This window comes from Eucyclogobius newberryi, unplaced genomic scaffold (assembly GCF_026437365.1).
Source record: "Eucyclogobius newberryi isolate DKJ021-1_F unplaced genomic scaffold, fEucNew1.0.hap1 SCAF_19, whole genome shotgun sequence".
Taxonomy (NCBI): Eukaryota; Metazoa; Chordata; class Actinopteri; order Gobiiformes; family Gobiidae; genus Eucyclogobius; species Eucyclogobius newberryi.
This window is the reverse complement of record NW_027315823.1, coordinates 886,970-901,969: the sequence shown is the minus strand read 5'-3', so window position 1 is coordinate 901,969 and position 15,000 is coordinate 886,970. Positions and strand designations below refer to the sequence as shown.

Below are 15,000 nucleotides of genomic sequence, written 5' to 3'. Positions count from 1 at the left end.
ACCAAACTGACTTGCACTTTCCAACTATGAATAATCTCACCAAACATGATTGAGACAGTTCTTTCTATATTTACTGTTATACAAATGAAACTAGCAACGGTTTGTGAAGACTGCTACCGACATTTTTCCAGGTGGTACTAAAAAGCAAAGATTTAAGTTGTACCCATGCATTTTGTTACTCGGTCAGTCAACAGGCTTTGAAGTCTGCTACCGACATTTTTCCAGGTGTTACATGCAGTTTTTTTGTAAAAGAAGCTCCCTTCTTGGCCAAAGTTTTGCTCTGCCCTCAATGACCTACCATGACCAGGAAGTGGCAAGAACCAAGCCCTGGCCATTCTTTCTCAAAGTACGTGTTAGCTTTGCGCAGTGGCAGTATTGTAGCCTATGAGGTCAATCCGAGGCGCGATTATTGCTAGTTGAAAACTTTACCCAATACCCCGCCTTGGCGACTTGAAATATAGTCGACTGTGGCAATTTTTGACAGTCTCTGAGGAGGCTTATTTTCATGTATAAGGTAAGCTCGTCAAAACACGTGACATTCCACCAGAAATCGAGCTACATACTTTGTACACAACTAGTTCAGATCAAAGTCATTGGTATGCACGTGCTAGAAGAAGTACACCAGAAGTAACTGATGACGACTTGCTCAAATGTTAATCCTTTTTTCAGTTATGAGACAAAAAATTGGATGAGTTCTCTAGCTTATCATTCCAGGGGTGTGACTGTCACTATGGGAACAACAGGTCCTGTGTTCAAATCTCGGTAAGTCTGAGGAGCCGTAGACCGACCAGTGAGTGTTGGCTAGTTTGTAAAATTGATTTCAATGGGCTGTTTTCGACTCGACTATGCAAACTGGCAAAAGTGGCTCGTTGGTCTAGGGGTATGATTCTCGCTATAAGGTGCGAGAGGTCCCGGGTTAAAATCCCGGACGAGCCCAAGAACAAACAAGATGGTGCAGATTAGATCGAACACCTTTTAATGATACTTAATTGCTTTTGTAGGTCAGTTGAGGCCTTGAAATGTACGTAAATGTGGCTCGTTGGTCTAGGGGTATGATTCTCGCTTAGGGTGCGAGAGGTCCCGGGTTCAAATCCCGGACGAGCCCCTTCTATAAAGCTGGTATCCACTGACCTATTGTTTGTGGGTTTTCAGTCAGAATTTTCTACTTTCCAATGCAACCAAACTGACTTGCACTTTCCAACTATGAATAATCTCACCAAACATGATTGAGACAGTTCTTTCTATATTTACTGTTATACAAATGAAACTAGCAACGGTTTGTGAAGACTGCTACCGACATTTTTCCAGGTGTTACATGCAGTTTTTTTGTAAAAGAAGCTCCCTTCTTGGCCAAAGTTTTGCTCTGCCCTCAATGACCTACCATGACCAGGAAGTGGCAAGAACCAAGCCCTGGCCATTCTTTCTCAAAGTACGTGTTGGCTTTGCGCAGTGGCAGTATTGTAGTCTATGAGGTCAATCCGAGGCGCGATTATTGCTAGTTGAAAACTTTACCCAATACCCCGCCTTGGCGACTTGAAATATAGTCGACTGTGGCAATTTTTGACAGTCTCTGAGGAGGCGTATTTTCATGTATAAGGTAAGCTCGTCAAAACACGTGACATTCCACCAGAAATAGAGCTACATACTTTGTACACAACTAGTTCAGATCAAAGTCATTGGTATGCACGTGCTAGAAGAAGTACACCAGAAGTAACTGATGACGACTTGCTCAAATGTTAATCCTTTTTTCAGTTATGAGACAAAAAATTGGATGAGTTCTCTAGCTTATCATTCCAGGGGTGTGACTGTCACTATGGGAACAAGAGGTCCTGTGTTCAAATCTCGGTAAGTCGGAGGAGCCGTAGACCGACCAGTGAGTGTTGGCTAGTTTGTAAAATTGATTTCAATGGGCTGTTTTCGACTCGACTATGCAAACTGGCAAAAGTGGCTCGTTGGTCTAGGGGTATGATTCTCGCTATAAGGTGCGAGAGGTCCCGGGTTAAAATCCCGGACGAGCCCAAGAACAAACAAGATGGTGCAGTTTAGATCGAACACCTTTTAATGATACTTAATTGCTTTTGTAGGTCAGTTGAGGCCTTGAAATGTACGGAAATGTGCGTAAATGTGGCTCGTTGGTCTAGGGGTATGATTCTCGCTTAGGGTGCGAGAGGTCCCGGGTTCAAATCCCGGACGAGCCCCTTCTATAAGGCTGGTATTCACTGACTTATTGTTTGTGGGTTTTCAGTTAGAATTTTCTACTTTCCAATGCAACCAAACTGACTTGCACTTTCCAACTATGAATAATCTCACCAAACATGATTGAGACAGTTCTTTCTATATTTACTGTTATACAAATGAAACTAGCAACAGTTTGTCTCTCTTTACTGCAAGAAGATCAAATCTGCTGGGAACTATTGTTTTATTTTGTGGCGGCAAGGTTACGGGTTGAAAATTGATTATTCATCCCGCCTGGTGAAGGCGTACTAAAAAGCAAAGATTTAAGTTGTACCCATGCATTTTGTTACTCTTTCAGTCAACAGGCTTTGAAGTCTGCTACCGACATTTTTCCAGGTGTTACATGCAGTTTTTTTGTAAAAGAAGCTCCCTTCTTGGCCAAAGTTTTGCTCTGCCCTCAATGACCTACCATGACCAGGAAGTGGCAAGAACCAAGCCCTGGCCATTCTTTCTCAAAGTACATGTTAGCTTTGAGCAGTGGCAGTATTGTAGCCTATGAGGTCAATCCGAGGCGCGATTATTGCTAGTTGAAAACTTTACCCAATACCCCGCCTTGGCAACTTGAAATATAGTCGACTGTGGCAATTTTTGACAGTCTCTGAGGAGGCGTATTTTCATGTATAAGGTAAGCTTGTCAAAACACGTGACATTCCACCAGAAATAGAGCTACATACTTTGTACACAACTAGTTCAGATCAAAGTCATTGGTATGCACGTGCTAGAAGAAGTACACCAGAAGTAACTGATGACGACTTGCTCAAATGTTAATCCTTTTTTCAGTTATGAGACAAAAAATTGGATGAGTTCTCTAGCTTATCATTCCAGGGGTGTGACTGTCACTATGGGAACAAGAGGTCCTGTGTTCAAATCTCGGTAAGTCAGAGGAGCCGTAGACCGACCAGTGAGTGTTGGCTAGTTTGTAAAATTGATTTCAATGGGCTGTTTTCGACTCGACCATGCAAACTGGCAAAAGTGGCTCGTTGGTCTAGGGGTATGATTCTCGCTTTGGGTGCGAGAGGTCCCGGGTTCAAATCCCGGACGAGCCCAAGAACAAACAAGATGGTGCAGTTTAGATCGAACACCTTTTAATGATACTTTATTGCTTTTGTAGGTCAGTTGAGGCCTTGAAATGTACGAATGTGGCTCGTTGGTCTAGGGGTATGATTCTCGCTTAGGGTGCGAGAGGTCCCGGGTTCAAATCCCGGACGAGCCCCTTCTATAAAGCTGGTATTCACTGACCCATTGTTTGTGGGTTTTCAGTCAGAATTTTCTACTTTCCAATGCAACCAAACTGACTTGCACTTTCCAACTATGAATAATCTCACCAAACATGATTGAGACAGTTCTTTCTATATTTACTGTTATACAAATGAAACTAGCAACGGTTTGTGAAGACTGCTACCGACATTTTTCCAGGTGTTACATGCAGTTTTTTTGTAAAAGAAGCTCCCTTCTTGGCCAAAGTTTTGCTCTGCCCTCAATGACCTACCATGACCAGGAAGTGGCAAGAACCAAGCCCTGGCCATTCTTTCTCAAAGTACGTGTTGGCTTTGCGCAGTGGCAGTATTGTAGTCTATGAGGTCAATCCGAGGCGCGATTATTGCTAGTTGAAAACTTTACCCAATACCCCGCCTTGGCGACTTGAAATATAGTCGACTGTGGCAATTTTTGACAGTCTCTGAGGAGGCGTATTTTCATGTATAAGGTAAGCTCGTCAAAACACGTGACATTCCACCAGAAATCGAGCTACATACTTTGTACACAACTAGTTCAGATCAAAGTCATTGGTATGCACGTGCTAGAAGAAGTACACCAGAAGTAACTGATGACGACTTGCTCAAATGTTAATCCTTTTTTCAGTTATGAGACAAAAAATTGGATGAGTTCTCTAGCTTATCATTCCAGGGGTGTGACTGTCACTATGGGAACAAGAGGTCCTGTGTTCAAATCTCGGTAAGTCGGAGGAGCCGTAGACCGACCAGTGAGTGTTGGCTAGTTTGTAAAATTGATTTCAATGGGCTGTTTTCGACTCGACTATGCAAACTGGCAAAAGTGGCTCGTTGGTCTAGGGGTATGATTCTCGCTATAAGGTGCGAGAGGTCCCGGGTTAAAATCCCGGACGAGCCCAAGAACAAACAAGATGGTGCAGTTTAGATCGAACACCTTTTAATGATACTTAATTGCTTTTGTAGGTCAGTTGAGGCCTTGAAATGTACGGAAATGTACGTAAATGTGGCTCGTTGGTCTAGGGGTATGATTCTCGCTTAGGGTGCGAGAGGTCCCGGGTTCAAATCCCGGACGAGCCCCTTCTATAAGGCTGGTATTCACTGACCCATTGTTTGTGGGTTTTCAGTTAGAATTTTCTACTTTCCAATGCAACCAAACTGACTTGCACTTTCCAACTATGAATAATCTCACCAAACATGATTGAGACAGTTCTTTCTATATTTACTGTTATACAAATGAAACTAGCAACAGTTTGTCTCTCTTTACTGCAAGAAGATCAAATCTGCTGGGAACTATTGTTTTATTTTGTGGCGGCAAGGTTACGGGTTGAAAATTGATTATTCATCCCGCCTGGTGAAGGCGTACTAAAAAGCAAAGATTTAAGTTGTACCCATGCATTTTGTTACTCTTTCAGTCAACAGGCTTTGAAGTCTGCTACCGACATTTTTCCAGGTGTTACATGCAGTTTTTTTGTAAAAGAAGCTCCCTTCTTGGCCAAAGTTTTGCTCTGCCCTCAATGACCTACCATGACCAGGAAGTGGCAAGAACCAAGCCCTGGCCATTCTTTCTCAAAGTACGTGTTAGCTTTGCGCAGTGGCAGTATTGTAGCCTATGAGGTCAATCCGAGGCGCGATTATTGCTAGTTGAAAACTTTACCCAATACCCCGCCTTGGCGACTTGAAATATAGTCGACTGTGGCAATTTTTGACAGTCTCTGAGGAGGCTTATTTTCATGTATAAGGTAAGCTCGTCAAAACACGTGACATTCCACCAGAAATCGAGCTACATACTTTGTACACAACTAGTTCAGATCAAAGTCATTGGTATGCACGTGCTAGAAGAAGTACACCAGAAGTAACTGATGACGACTTGCTCAAATGTTAATCCTTTTTTCAGTTATGAGACAAAAAATTGGATGAGTTCTCTAGCTTATCATTCCAGGGGTGTGACTGTCACTATGGGAACAACAGGTCCTGTGTTCAAATCTCGGTAAGTCGGAGGAGCCGTAGACCGACCAGTGAGTGTTGGCTAGTTTGTAAAATTGATTTCAATGGGCTGTTTTCGACTCGACTATGCAAACTGGCAAAAGTGGCTCGTTGGTCTAGGGGTATGATTCTCGCTATAAGGTGCGAGAGGTCCCGGGTTAAAATCCCGGACGAGCCCAAGAACAAACAAGATGGTGCAGATTAGATCGAACACCTTTTAATGATACTTAATTGCTTTTGTAGGTCAGTTGAGGCCTTGAAATGTACGTAAATGTGGCTCGTTGGTCTAGGGGTATGATTCTCGCTTAGGGTGCGAGAGGTCCCGGGTTCAAATCCCGGACGAGCCCCTTCTATAAGGCTGGTATTCACTGACCCATTGTTTGTGGGTTTTCAGTCAGAATTTTCTACTTTCCAATGCAACCAAACTGACTTGCACTTTCCAACTATGAATAATCTCACCAAACATGATTGAGACAGTTCTTTCTATATTTACTGTTATACAAATGAAACTAGCAACGGTTTGTGAAGTCTGCTACCGACATTTTTCCAGGTGTTACATGCAGTTTTTTTGTAAAAGAAGCTCCCTTCTTGGCCAAAGTTTTGCTCTGCCCTCAATGACCTACCATGATCAGGAAGTGGCAAGAACCAAGCCCTTCCCATTCTTTCTCAAAGTACGTGTTAGCTTTGAGCAGTGGCAGTATTGTAGCCTATGAGGTCAATCCGAGGCGCGATTATTGCTAGTTGAAAACTTTACCCAATACCCCGCCTTGGCGACTTGAAATATAGTCGACTGTGGCAATTTTTGACAGTCTCTGAGGAGGCTTATTTTCATGTATAAGGTAAGCTCGTCAAAACACGTGACATTCCACCAGAAATCGAGCTACATACTTTGTACACAACTAGTTCAGATCAAAGTCATTGGTATGCACGTGCTAGAAGAAGTACACCAGAAGTAACTGATGACGACTTGCTCAAATGTTAATCCTTTTTTCAGTTATGAGACAAAAAATTGGATGAGTTCTCTAGCTTATCATTCCAGGGGTGTGACTGTCACTATGGGAACAACAGGTCCTGTGTTCAAATCTCGGTAAGTCTGAGGAGCCGTAGACCGACCAGTGAGTGTTGGCTAGTTTGTAAAATTGATTTCAATGGGCTGTTTTCGACTCGACTATGCAAACTGGCAAAAGTGGCTCGTTGGTCTAGGGGTATGATTCTCGCTATAAGGTGCGAGAGGTCCCGGGTTAAAATCCCGGACGAGCCCAAGAACAGACAAGATGGTGCAGATTAGATCGAACACCTTTTAATGATACTTAATTGCTTTTGTAGGTCAGTTGAGGCCTTGAAATGTACGTAAATGTGGCTCGTTGGTCTAGGGGTATGATTCTCGCTTAGGGTGCGAGAGGTCCCGGGTTCAAATCCCGGACGAGCCCCTTCTATAAAGCTGGTATCCACTGACCTATTGTTTGTGGGTTTTCAGTCAGAATTTTCTACTTTCCAATGCAACCAAACTGACTTGCACTTTCCAACTATGAATAATCTCACCAAACATGATTGAGACAGTTCTTTCTATATTTACTGTTATACAAATGAAACTAGCAACGGTTTGTGAAGACTGCTACCGACATTTTTCCAGGTGTTACATGCAGTTTTTTTGTAAAAGAAGCTCCCTTCTTGGCCAAAGTTTTGCTCTGCCCTCAATGACCTACCATGACCAGGAAGTGGCAAGAACCAAGCCCTGGCCATTCTTTCTCAAAGTACGTGTTGGCTTTGCGCAGTGGCAGTATTGTAGTCTATGAGGTCAATCCGAGGCGCGATTATTGCTAGTTGAAAACTTTACCCAATACCCCGCCTTGGCGACTTGAAATATAGTCGACTGTGGCAATTTTTGACAGTCTCTGAGGAGGCGTATTTTCATGTATAAGGTAAGCTCGTCAAAACACGTGACATTCCACCAGAAATAGAGCTACATACTTTGTACACAACTAGTTCAGATCAAAGTCATTGGTATGCACGTGCTAGAAGAAGTACACCAGAAGTAACTGATGACGACTTGCTCAAATGTTAATCCTTTTTTCAGTTATGAGACAAAAAATTGGATGAGTTCTCTAGCTTATCATTCCAGGGGTGTGACTGTCACTATGGGAACAAGAGGTCCTGTGTTCAAATCTCGGTAAGTCGGAGGAGCCGTAGACCGACCAGTGAGTGTTGGCTAGTTTGTAAAATTGATTTCAATGGGCTGTTTTCGACTCGACTATGCAAACTGGCAAAAGTGGCTCGTTGGTCTAGGGGTATGATTCTCGCTATAAGGTGCGAGAGGTCCCGGGTTAAAATCCCGGACGAGCCCAAGAACAAACAAGATGGTGCAGTTTAGATCGAACACCTTTTAATGATACTTAATTGCTTTTGTAGGTCAGTTGAGGCCTTGAAATGTACGGAAATGTACGTAAATGTGGCTCGTTGGTCTAGGGGTATGATTCTCGCTTAGGGTGCGAGAGGTCCCGGGTTCAAATCCCGGACGAGCCCCTTCTATAAGGCTGGTATTCACTGACCCATTGTTTGTGGGTTTTCAGTTAGAATTTTCTACTTTCCAATGCAACCAAACTGACTTGCACTTTCCAACTATGAATAATCTCACCAAACATGATTGAGACAGTTCTTTCTATATTTACTGTTATACAAATGAAACTAGCAACAGTTTGTCTCTCTTTACTGCAAGAAGATCAAATCTGCTGGGAACTATTGTTTTATTTTGTGGCGGCAAGGTTACGGGTTGAAAATTGATTATTCATCCCGCCTGGTGAAGGCGTACTAAAAAGCAAAGATTTAAGTTGTACCCATGCATTTTGTTACTCTTTCAGTCAACAGGCTTTGAAGTCTGCTACCGACATTTTTCCAGGTGTTACATGCAGTTTTTTTGTAAAAGAAGCTCCCTTCTTGGCCAAAGTTTTGCTCTGCCCTCAATGACCTACCATGACCAGGAAGTGGCAAGAACCAAGCCCTGGCCATTCTTTCTCAAAGTACATGTTAGCTTTGAGCAGTGGCAGTATTGTAGCCTATGAGGTCAATCCGAGGCGCGATTATTGCTAGTTGAAAACTTTACCCAATACCCCGCCTTGGCAACTTGAAATATAGTCGACTGTGGCAATTTTTGACAGTCTCTGAGGAGGTGTATTTTCATGTATAAGGTAAGCTTGTCAAAACACGTGACATTCCACCAGAAATAGAGCTACATACTTTGTACACAACTAGTTCAGATCAAAGTCATTGGTATGCACGTGCTAGAAGAAGTACACCAGAAGTAACTGATGACGACTTGCTCAAATGTTAATCCTTTTTTCAGTTATGAGACAAAAAATTGGATGAGTTCTCTAGCTTATCATTCCAGGGGTGTGACTGTCACTATGGGAACAAGAGGTCCTGTGTTCAAATCTCGGTAAGTCAGAGGAGCCGTAGACCGACCAGTGAGTGTTGGCTAGTTTGTAAAATTGATTTCAATGGGCTGTTTTCGACTCGACCATGCAAACTGGCAAAAGTGGCTCGTTGGTCTAGGGGTATGATTCTCGCTTTGGGTGCGAGAGGTCCCGGGTTCAAATCCCGGACGAGCCCAAGAACAAACAAGATGATGCAGTTTAGATCGAACACCTTTTAATGATACTTTCTTGCTTTTGTAGGTCAGTTGAGGCCTTGAAATGTACGAATGTGGCTCGTTGGTCTAGGGGTATGATTCTCGCTTAGGGTGCGAGAGGTCCCGGGTTCAACTCCCGGACGAGCCCCTTCTATAAAGCTGGTATTCACTGACCCATTGTTTGTGGGTTTTCAGTCAGAATTTTCTACTTTCCAATGCAACCAAACTGACTTGCACTTTCCAACTATGAATAATCTCACCAAACATGATTGAGACAGTTCTTTCTATATTTACTGTTATACAAATGAAACTAGCAACGGTTTGTGAAGACTGCTACCGACATTTTTCCAGGTGTTACATGCAGTTTTTTTGTAAAAGAAGCTCCCTTCTTGGCCAAAGTTTTGCTCTGCCCTCAATGACCTACCATGACCAGGAAGTGGCAAGAACCAAGCCCTGGCCATTCTTTCTCAAAGTACGTGTTAGCTTTGCGCAGTGGCAGTATTGTAGCCTATGAGGTCAATCCGAGGCGCGATTATTGCTAGTTGAAAACTTTACCCAATACCCCGCCTTGGCGACTTGAAATATAGTCGACTGTGGCAATTTTTGACAGTCTCTGAGGAGGCTTATTTTCATGTATAAGGTAAGCTCGTCAAAACACGTGACATTCCACCAGAAATCGAGCTACATACTTTGTACACAACTAGTTCAGATCAAAGTCATTGGTATGCACGTGCTAGAAGAAGTACACCAGAAGTAACTGATGACGACTTGCTCAAATGTTAATCCTTTTTTCAGTTATGAGACAAAAAATTGGATGAGTTCTCTAGCTTATCATTCCAGGGGTGTGACTGTCACTATGGGAACAACAGGTCCTGTGTTCAAATCTCGGTAAGTCGGAGGAGCCGTAGACCGACCAGTGAGTGTTGGCTAGTTTGTAAAATTGATTTCAATGGGCTGTTTTCGACTCGACTATGCAAACTGGCAAAAGTGGCTCGTTGGTCTAGGGGTATGATTCTCGCTATAAGGTGCGAGAGGTCCCGGGTTAAAATCCCGGACGAGCCCAAGAACAAACAAGATGGTGCAGATTAGATCGAACACCTTTTAATGATACTTAATTGCTTTTGTAGGTCAGTTGAGGCCTTGAAATGTACGTAAATGTGGCTCGTTGGTCTAGGGGTATGATTCTCGCTTAGGGTGCGAGAGGTCCCGGGTTCAAATCCCGGACGAGCCCCTTCTATAAGGCTGGTATTCACTGACCCATTGTTTTTGGGTTTTCAGTCAGAATTTTCTACTTTCCAATGCAACCAAACTGACTTGCACTTTCCAACTATGAATAATCTCACCAAACATGATTGAGACAGTTCTTTCTATATTTACTGTTATACAAATGAAACTAGCAACGGTTTGTGAAGACTGCTACCGACATTTTTCCAGGTGTTACATGCAGTTTTTTTGTAAAAGAAGCTCCCTTCTTGGCCAAAGTTTTGCTCTGCCCTCAATGACCTACCATGACCAGGAAGTGGCAAGAACCAAGCCCTGGCCATTCTTTCTCAAAGTACGTGTTAGCTTTGCGCAGTGGCAGTATTGTAGCCTATGAGGTCAATCCGAGGCGCGATTATTGCTAGTTGAAAACTTTACCCAATACCCTGCCTTGGCGACTTGAAATATAGTCGACTGTGGCAATTTTTGACAGTCTCTGAGGAGGCTTATTTTCATGTATAAGGTAAGCTCGTCAAAACACGTGACATTCCACCAGAAATCGAGCTACATACTTTGTACACAACTAGTTCAGATCAAAGTCATTGGTATGCACGTGCTAGAAGAAGTACACCAGAAGTAACTGATGACGACTTGCTCAAATGTTAATCCTTTTTTCAGTTATGAGACAAAAAATTGGATGAGTTCTCTAGCTTATCATTCCAGGGGTGTGACTGTCACTATGGGAACAACAGGTCCTGTGTTCAAATCTCGGTAAGTCGGAGGAGCCGTAGACCGACCAGTGAGTGTTGGCTAGTTTGTAAAATTGATTTCAATGGGCTGTTTTCGACTCGACTATGCAAACTGGCAAAAGTGGCTCGTTGGTCTAGGGGTATGATTCTCGCTATAAGGTGCGAGAGGTCCCGGGTTAAAATCCCGGACGAGCCCAAGAACAAACAAGATGGTGCAGATTAGATCGAACACCTTTTAATGATACTTAATTGCTTTTGTAGGTCAGTTGAGGCCTTGAAATGTACGTAAATGTGGCTCGTTGGTCTAGGGGTATGATTCTCGCTTAGGGTGCGAGAGGTCCCGGGTTCAAATCCCGGACGAGCCCCTTCTATAAGGCTGGTATTCACTGACCCATTGTTTTTGGGTTTTCAGTCAGAATTTTCTACTTTCCAATGCAACCAAACTGACTTGCACTTTCCAACTATGAATAATCTCACCAAACATGATTGAGACAGTTCTTTCTATATTTACTGTTATACAAATGAAACTAGCAACGGTTTGTGAAGACTGCTACCGACATTTTTCCAGGTGTTACATGCAGTTTTTTTGTAAAAGAAGCTCCCTTCTTGGCCAAAGTTTTGCTCTGCCCTCAATGACCTACCATGACCAGGAAGTGGCAAGAACCAAGCCCTGGCCATTCTTTCTCAAAGTACGTGTTAGCTTTGCGCAGTGGCAGTATTGTAGCCTATGAGGTCAATCCGAGGCGCGATTATTGCTAGTTGAAAACTTTACCCAATACCCTGCCTTGGCGACTTGAAATATAGTCGACTGTGGCAATTTTTGACAGTCTCTGAGGAGGCTTATTTTCATGTATAAGGTAAGCTCGTCAAAACACGTGACATTCCACCAGAAATCGAGCTACATACTTTGTACACAACTAGTTCAGATCAAAGTCATTGGTATGCACGTGCTAGAAGAAGTACACCAGAAGTAACTGATGACGACTTGCTCAAATGTTAATCCTTTTTTCAGTTATGAGACAAAAAATTGGATGAGTTCTCTAGCTTATCATTCCAGGGGTGTGACTGTCACTATGGGAACAACAGGTCCTGTGTTCAAATCTCGGTAAGTCGGAGGAGCCGTAGACCGACCAGTGAGTGTTGGCTAGTTTGTAAAATTGATTTCAATGGGCTGTTTTCGACTCGACTATGCACACTGGCAAAAGTGGCTCGTTGGTCTAGGGGTATGATTCTCGCTTTGGGTGCGAGAAGTCCCGGGTTCAAATACCGGACGAGCCCCTTCTATAAGGCTGGTATTCACTGACCCATTGTTTGTGGGTTTTCAGTCAGAATTTTCTACTTTCCAATGCAACCAAACTGACTTGCACTTTCCAACTATGAATAATCTCACCAAACATGATTGAGACAGTTCTTTCTATATTTACTGTTATACAAATGAAACTAGCAACGGTTTGTGAAGACTGCTACCGACATTTTTCCAGGTGTTACATGCAGTTTTTTTGTAAAAGAAGCTCCCTTCTTGGCCAAAGTTTTGCTCTGCCCTCAATGACCTACCATGACCAGGAAGTGGCAAGAACCAAGCCCTGGCCATTCTTTCTCAAAGTACGTGTTAGCTTTGAGCAGTGGCAGTATTGTAGCCTATGAGGTCAATCCGAGGCGCGATTATTGCTAGTTGAAAACTTTACCCAATACCCCGCCTTGGCAACTTGAAATATAGTCGACTGTGGCAATTTTTGACAGTCTCTGAGGAGGCGTATTTTCATGTATAAGGTAAGCTTGTCAAAACACGTGACATTCCACCAGAAATAGAGCTACATACTTTGTACACAACTAGTTCAGATCAAAGTCATTGGTATGCACGTGCTAGAAGAAGTACACCAGAAGTAACTGATGACGACTTGCTCAAATGTTAATCCTTTTTTCAGTTATGAGACAAAAAATTGGATGAGTTCTCTAGCTTATCATTCCAGGGGTGTGACTGTCACTATGGGAACAAGAGGTCCTGTGTTCAAATCTCGGTAAGTCGGAGGAGCCGTAGACCGACCAGTGAGTGTTGGCTAGTTTGTAAAATTGATTTCAATGGGCTGTTTTCGACTCGACCATGCAAACTGGCAAAAGTGGCTCGTTGGTCTAGGGGTATGATTCTCGCTTTGGGTGCGAGAGGTCCCGGGTTCAAATCCCGGACGAGCCCAAGAACAAACAAGATGGTGCAGTTTAGATCGAACACCTTTTAATGATACTTTCTTGCTTTTGTAGGTCAGTTGAGGCCTTGAAATGTACGTAAATGTGGCTCGTTGGTCTAGGGGTATGATTCTCGCTTAGGGTGCGAGAGGTCCCGGGTTCAAATCCCGGACGAGCCCCTTCTATAAGGCTGGTATTCACTGACCCATTGTTTTTGGGTTTTCAGTCAGAATTTTCTACTTTCCAATGCAACCAAACTGACTTGCACTTTCCAACTATGAATAATCTCACCAAACATGATTGAGACAGTTCTTTCTATATTTACTGTTATACAAATGAAACTAGCAACGGTTTGTGAAGACTGCTACCGACATTTTTCCAGGTGTTACATGCAGTTTTTTTGTAAAAGAAGCTCCCTTCTTGGCCAAAGTTTTGCTCTGCCCTCAATGACCTACCATGACCAGGAAGTGGCAAGAACCAAGCCCTGGCCATTCTTTCTCTAAGTACGTGTTAGCTTTGCGCAGTGGCAGTATTGTAGCCTATGAGGTCAATCCGAGGCGCGATCATTGCTAGTTGAAAACTTTACCCAATACCCCGCCTTGGCGACTTGAAATATAGTCGACTGTGGCAATTTTTGACAGTCTCTGAGGAGGCGTATTTTCATGTATAAGGTAAGCTCGTCAAAACACGTGACATTCCACCAGAAATAGAGCTACATACTTTGTACACAACTAGTTCAGATCAAAGTCATTGGTATGCACGTGCTAGAAGAAGTACACCAGAAGTAACTGATGACGACTTGCTCAAATGTTAATCCTTTTTTCAGTTATGAGACAAAAAATTGGATGAGTTCTCTAGCTTATCATTCCAGGGGTGTGACTGTCACTATGGGAACAACAGGTCCTGTGTTCAAATCTCGGTAAGTCGGAGGAGCCGTAGACCGACCAGTGAGTGTTGGCTAGTTTGTAAAATTGATTTCAATGGGCTGTTTTCGACTCGACTATGCAAACTGGCAAAAGTGGCTCGTTGGTCTAGGGGTATGATTCTCGCTATAAGGTGCGAGAGGTCCCGGGTTCAAATCCCGGACGAGCCCAAGAACAAACAAGATGGTGCAGTTTAGATCGAACACCTTTTAATGATACTTAATTGCTTTTGTAGGTCAGTTGAGGCCTTGAAATGTACGGAGATGTACGTAAATGTGGCTCGTTGGTCTAGGGGTATGATTCTCGCTTAGGGTGCGAGAGGTCCCGGGTTCAAATCCCGGACGAGCCCCTTCTATAAGGCTGGTATTCACTGACCCATTGTTTGTGGGTTTTCAGTTAGAATTTTCTACTTTCCAATGCAACCAAACTGACTTGCACTTTCCAACTATGAATAATCTCACCAAACATGATTGAGACAGTTCTTTCTATATTTACTGTTATACAAATGAAACTAGCAACAGTTTGTCTCTCTTTACTGCAAGAAGATCAAATCTGCTGGGAACTATTGTTTTATTTTGTGGCGGCAAGGTTACGGGTTGAAAATTGATTATTCATCCCGCCTGGTGAAGGCGTACTAAAAAGCAAAGATTTAAGTTGTACCCATGCATTTTGTTACTCTTTCAGTCAACAGGCTTTGAAGTCTGCTACCGACATTTTTCCAGGTGTTACATGCAGTTTTTTTGTAAAAGAAGCTCCCTTCTTGGCCAAAGTTTTGCTCTGCCCTCAATGACCTACCATGACCAGGAAGTGGCAAGAACCAAGCCCTGGCCATTCTTTCTCAAAGTACATGTTAGCTTTGAGCAGTGGCAGTATTG

The 15,000-nt window shown here is 43.2% G+C and overlaps 29 non-coding genes across 29 annotated transcripts in view; all 29 read left to right on the top strand.

The window, feature by feature from the left end:
* The first annotated feature begins 355 nt into the window (after nt 1-355).
* On the top strand, nt 356-496 carry LOC140366332 (U4 spliceosomal RNA). The gene has a single exon (XR_011927886.1). It is a non-coding gene; the product is annotated as a U4 spliceosomal RNA (small nuclear RNA).
* Nucleotides 497-1,033: 537 nt separating this feature from the next.
* On the top strand, nt 1,034-1,105 carry trnap-agg (transfer RNA proline (anticodon AGG)). The gene has a single exon. It is a non-coding gene; the product is annotated as a tRNA-Pro (tRNA).
* A 333-nt stretch (nt 1,106-1,438) lies between these two features.
* On the top strand, nt 1,439-1,579 carry LOC140366445 (U4 spliceosomal RNA). Its single transcript, XR_011927995.1, has one exon. It is a non-coding gene; the product is annotated as a U4 spliceosomal RNA (small nuclear RNA).
* Nucleotides 1,580-2,126: 547 nt separating this feature from the next.
* trnap-agg (transfer RNA proline (anticodon AGG)) lies at nt 2,127-2,198 on the top strand. The gene has a single exon. It is a non-coding gene; the product is annotated as a tRNA-Pro (tRNA).
* Nucleotides 2,199-2,701: 503 nt separating this feature from the next.
* Nucleotides 2,702-2,842, top strand: LOC140366458 (U4 spliceosomal RNA). The gene has a single exon (XR_011928008.1). It is a non-coding gene; the product is annotated as a U4 spliceosomal RNA (small nuclear RNA).
* Nucleotides 2,843-3,209: 367 nt separating this feature from the next.
* On the top strand, nt 3,210-3,281 carry trnap-ugg (transfer RNA proline (anticodon UGG)). The gene has a single exon. It is a non-coding gene; the product is annotated as a tRNA-Pro (tRNA).
* Nucleotides 3,282-3,376: 95 nt separating this feature from the next.
* Nucleotides 3,377-3,448, top strand: trnap-agg (transfer RNA proline (anticodon AGG)). Its single transcript has one exon. It is a non-coding gene; the product is annotated as a tRNA-Pro (tRNA).
* Nucleotides 3,449-3,781: 333 nt separating this feature from the next.
* On the top strand, nt 3,782-3,922 carry LOC140366444 (U4 spliceosomal RNA). Its single transcript, XR_011927994.1, has one exon. It is a non-coding gene; the product is annotated as a U4 spliceosomal RNA (small nuclear RNA).
* A 547-nt stretch (nt 3,923-4,469) lies between these two features.
* trnap-agg (transfer RNA proline (anticodon AGG)) lies at nt 4,470-4,541 on the top strand. Its single transcript has one exon. It is a non-coding gene; the product is annotated as a tRNA-Pro (tRNA).
* Nucleotides 4,542-5,044: 503 nt separating this feature from the next.
* Nucleotides 5,045-5,185, top strand: LOC140366331 (U4 spliceosomal RNA). The gene has a single exon (XR_011927885.1). It is a non-coding gene; the product is annotated as a U4 spliceosomal RNA (small nuclear RNA).
* Nucleotides 5,186-5,722: 537 nt separating this feature from the next.
* trnap-agg (transfer RNA proline (anticodon AGG)) lies at nt 5,723-5,794 on the top strand. The gene has a single exon. It is a non-coding gene; the product is annotated as a tRNA-Pro (tRNA).
* Nucleotides 5,795-6,127: 333 nt separating this feature from the next.
* Nucleotides 6,128-6,268, top strand: LOC140366381 (U4 spliceosomal RNA). Its single transcript, XR_011927932.1, has one exon. It is a non-coding gene; the product is annotated as a U4 spliceosomal RNA (small nuclear RNA).
* A 537-nt stretch (nt 6,269-6,805) lies between these two features.
* Nucleotides 6,806-6,877, top strand: trnap-agg (transfer RNA proline (anticodon AGG)). The gene has a single exon. It is a non-coding gene; the product is annotated as a tRNA-Pro (tRNA).
* Nucleotides 6,878-7,210: 333 nt separating this feature from the next.
* Nucleotides 7,211-7,351, top strand: LOC140366443 (U4 spliceosomal RNA). Its single transcript, XR_011927993.1, has one exon. It is a non-coding gene; the product is annotated as a U4 spliceosomal RNA (small nuclear RNA).
* A 547-nt stretch (nt 7,352-7,898) lies between these two features.
* Nucleotides 7,899-7,970, top strand: trnap-agg (transfer RNA proline (anticodon AGG)). The gene has a single exon. It is a non-coding gene; the product is annotated as a tRNA-Pro (tRNA).
* Nucleotides 7,971-8,473: 503 nt separating this feature from the next.
* On the top strand, nt 8,474-8,614 carry LOC140366457 (U4 spliceosomal RNA). The gene has a single exon (XR_011928007.1). It is a non-coding gene; the product is annotated as a U4 spliceosomal RNA (small nuclear RNA).
* A 367-nt stretch (nt 8,615-8,981) lies between these two features.
* On the top strand, nt 8,982-9,053 carry trnap-ugg (transfer RNA proline (anticodon UGG)). Its single transcript has one exon. It is a non-coding gene; the product is annotated as a tRNA-Pro (tRNA).
* A 95-nt stretch (nt 9,054-9,148) lies between these two features.
* On the top strand, nt 9,149-9,220 carry trnap-agg (transfer RNA proline (anticodon AGG)). Its single transcript has one exon. It is a non-coding gene; the product is annotated as a tRNA-Pro (tRNA).
* A 333-nt stretch (nt 9,221-9,553) lies between these two features.
* LOC140366330 (U4 spliceosomal RNA) lies at nt 9,554-9,694 on the top strand. Its single transcript, XR_011927884.1, has one exon. It is a non-coding gene; the product is annotated as a U4 spliceosomal RNA (small nuclear RNA).
* A 537-nt stretch (nt 9,695-10,231) lies between these two features.
* Nucleotides 10,232-10,303, top strand: trnap-agg (transfer RNA proline (anticodon AGG)). The gene has a single exon. It is a non-coding gene; the product is annotated as a tRNA-Pro (tRNA).
* A 333-nt stretch (nt 10,304-10,636) lies between these two features.
* On the top strand, nt 10,637-10,777 carry LOC140366402 (U4 spliceosomal RNA). Its single transcript, XR_011927952.1, has one exon. It is a non-coding gene; the product is annotated as a U4 spliceosomal RNA (small nuclear RNA).
* A 537-nt stretch (nt 10,778-11,314) lies between these two features.
* Nucleotides 11,315-11,386, top strand: trnap-agg (transfer RNA proline (anticodon AGG)). The gene has a single exon. It is a non-coding gene; the product is annotated as a tRNA-Pro (tRNA).
* A 333-nt stretch (nt 11,387-11,719) lies between these two features.
* Nucleotides 11,720-11,860, top strand: LOC140366401 (U4 spliceosomal RNA). The gene has a single exon (XR_011927951.1). It is a non-coding gene; the product is annotated as a U4 spliceosomal RNA (small nuclear RNA).
* A 772-nt stretch (nt 11,861-12,632) lies between these two features.
* On the top strand, nt 12,633-12,773 carry LOC140366456 (U4 spliceosomal RNA). Its single transcript, XR_011928006.1, has one exon. It is a non-coding gene; the product is annotated as a U4 spliceosomal RNA (small nuclear RNA).
* A 367-nt stretch (nt 12,774-13,140) lies between these two features.
* Nucleotides 13,141-13,212, top strand: trnap-ugg (transfer RNA proline (anticodon UGG)). The gene has a single exon. It is a non-coding gene; the product is annotated as a tRNA-Pro (tRNA).
* Nucleotides 13,213-13,309: 97 nt separating this feature from the next.
* On the top strand, nt 13,310-13,381 carry trnap-agg (transfer RNA proline (anticodon AGG)). Its single transcript has one exon. It is a non-coding gene; the product is annotated as a tRNA-Pro (tRNA).
* A 333-nt stretch (nt 13,382-13,714) lies between these two features.
* On the top strand, nt 13,715-13,855 carry LOC140366392 (U4 spliceosomal RNA). Its single transcript, XR_011927942.1, has one exon. It is a non-coding gene; the product is annotated as a U4 spliceosomal RNA (small nuclear RNA).
* Nucleotides 13,856-14,402: 547 nt separating this feature from the next.
* On the top strand, nt 14,403-14,474 carry trnap-agg (transfer RNA proline (anticodon AGG)). The gene has a single exon. It is a non-coding gene; the product is annotated as a tRNA-Pro (tRNA).
* Nucleotides 14,475-14,977: 503 nt separating this feature from the next.
* LOC140366455 (U4 spliceosomal RNA) overlaps nt 14,978-15,000 on the top strand; it is a 141-nt gene continuing 118 nt past the window's right edge. The window contains exon 1 of the small nuclear RNA XR_011928005.1: nt 14,978-15,000. This exon is cut by the window's right edge and continues 118 nt beyond it. This is a non-coding gene — a small nuclear RNA (U4 spliceosomal RNA).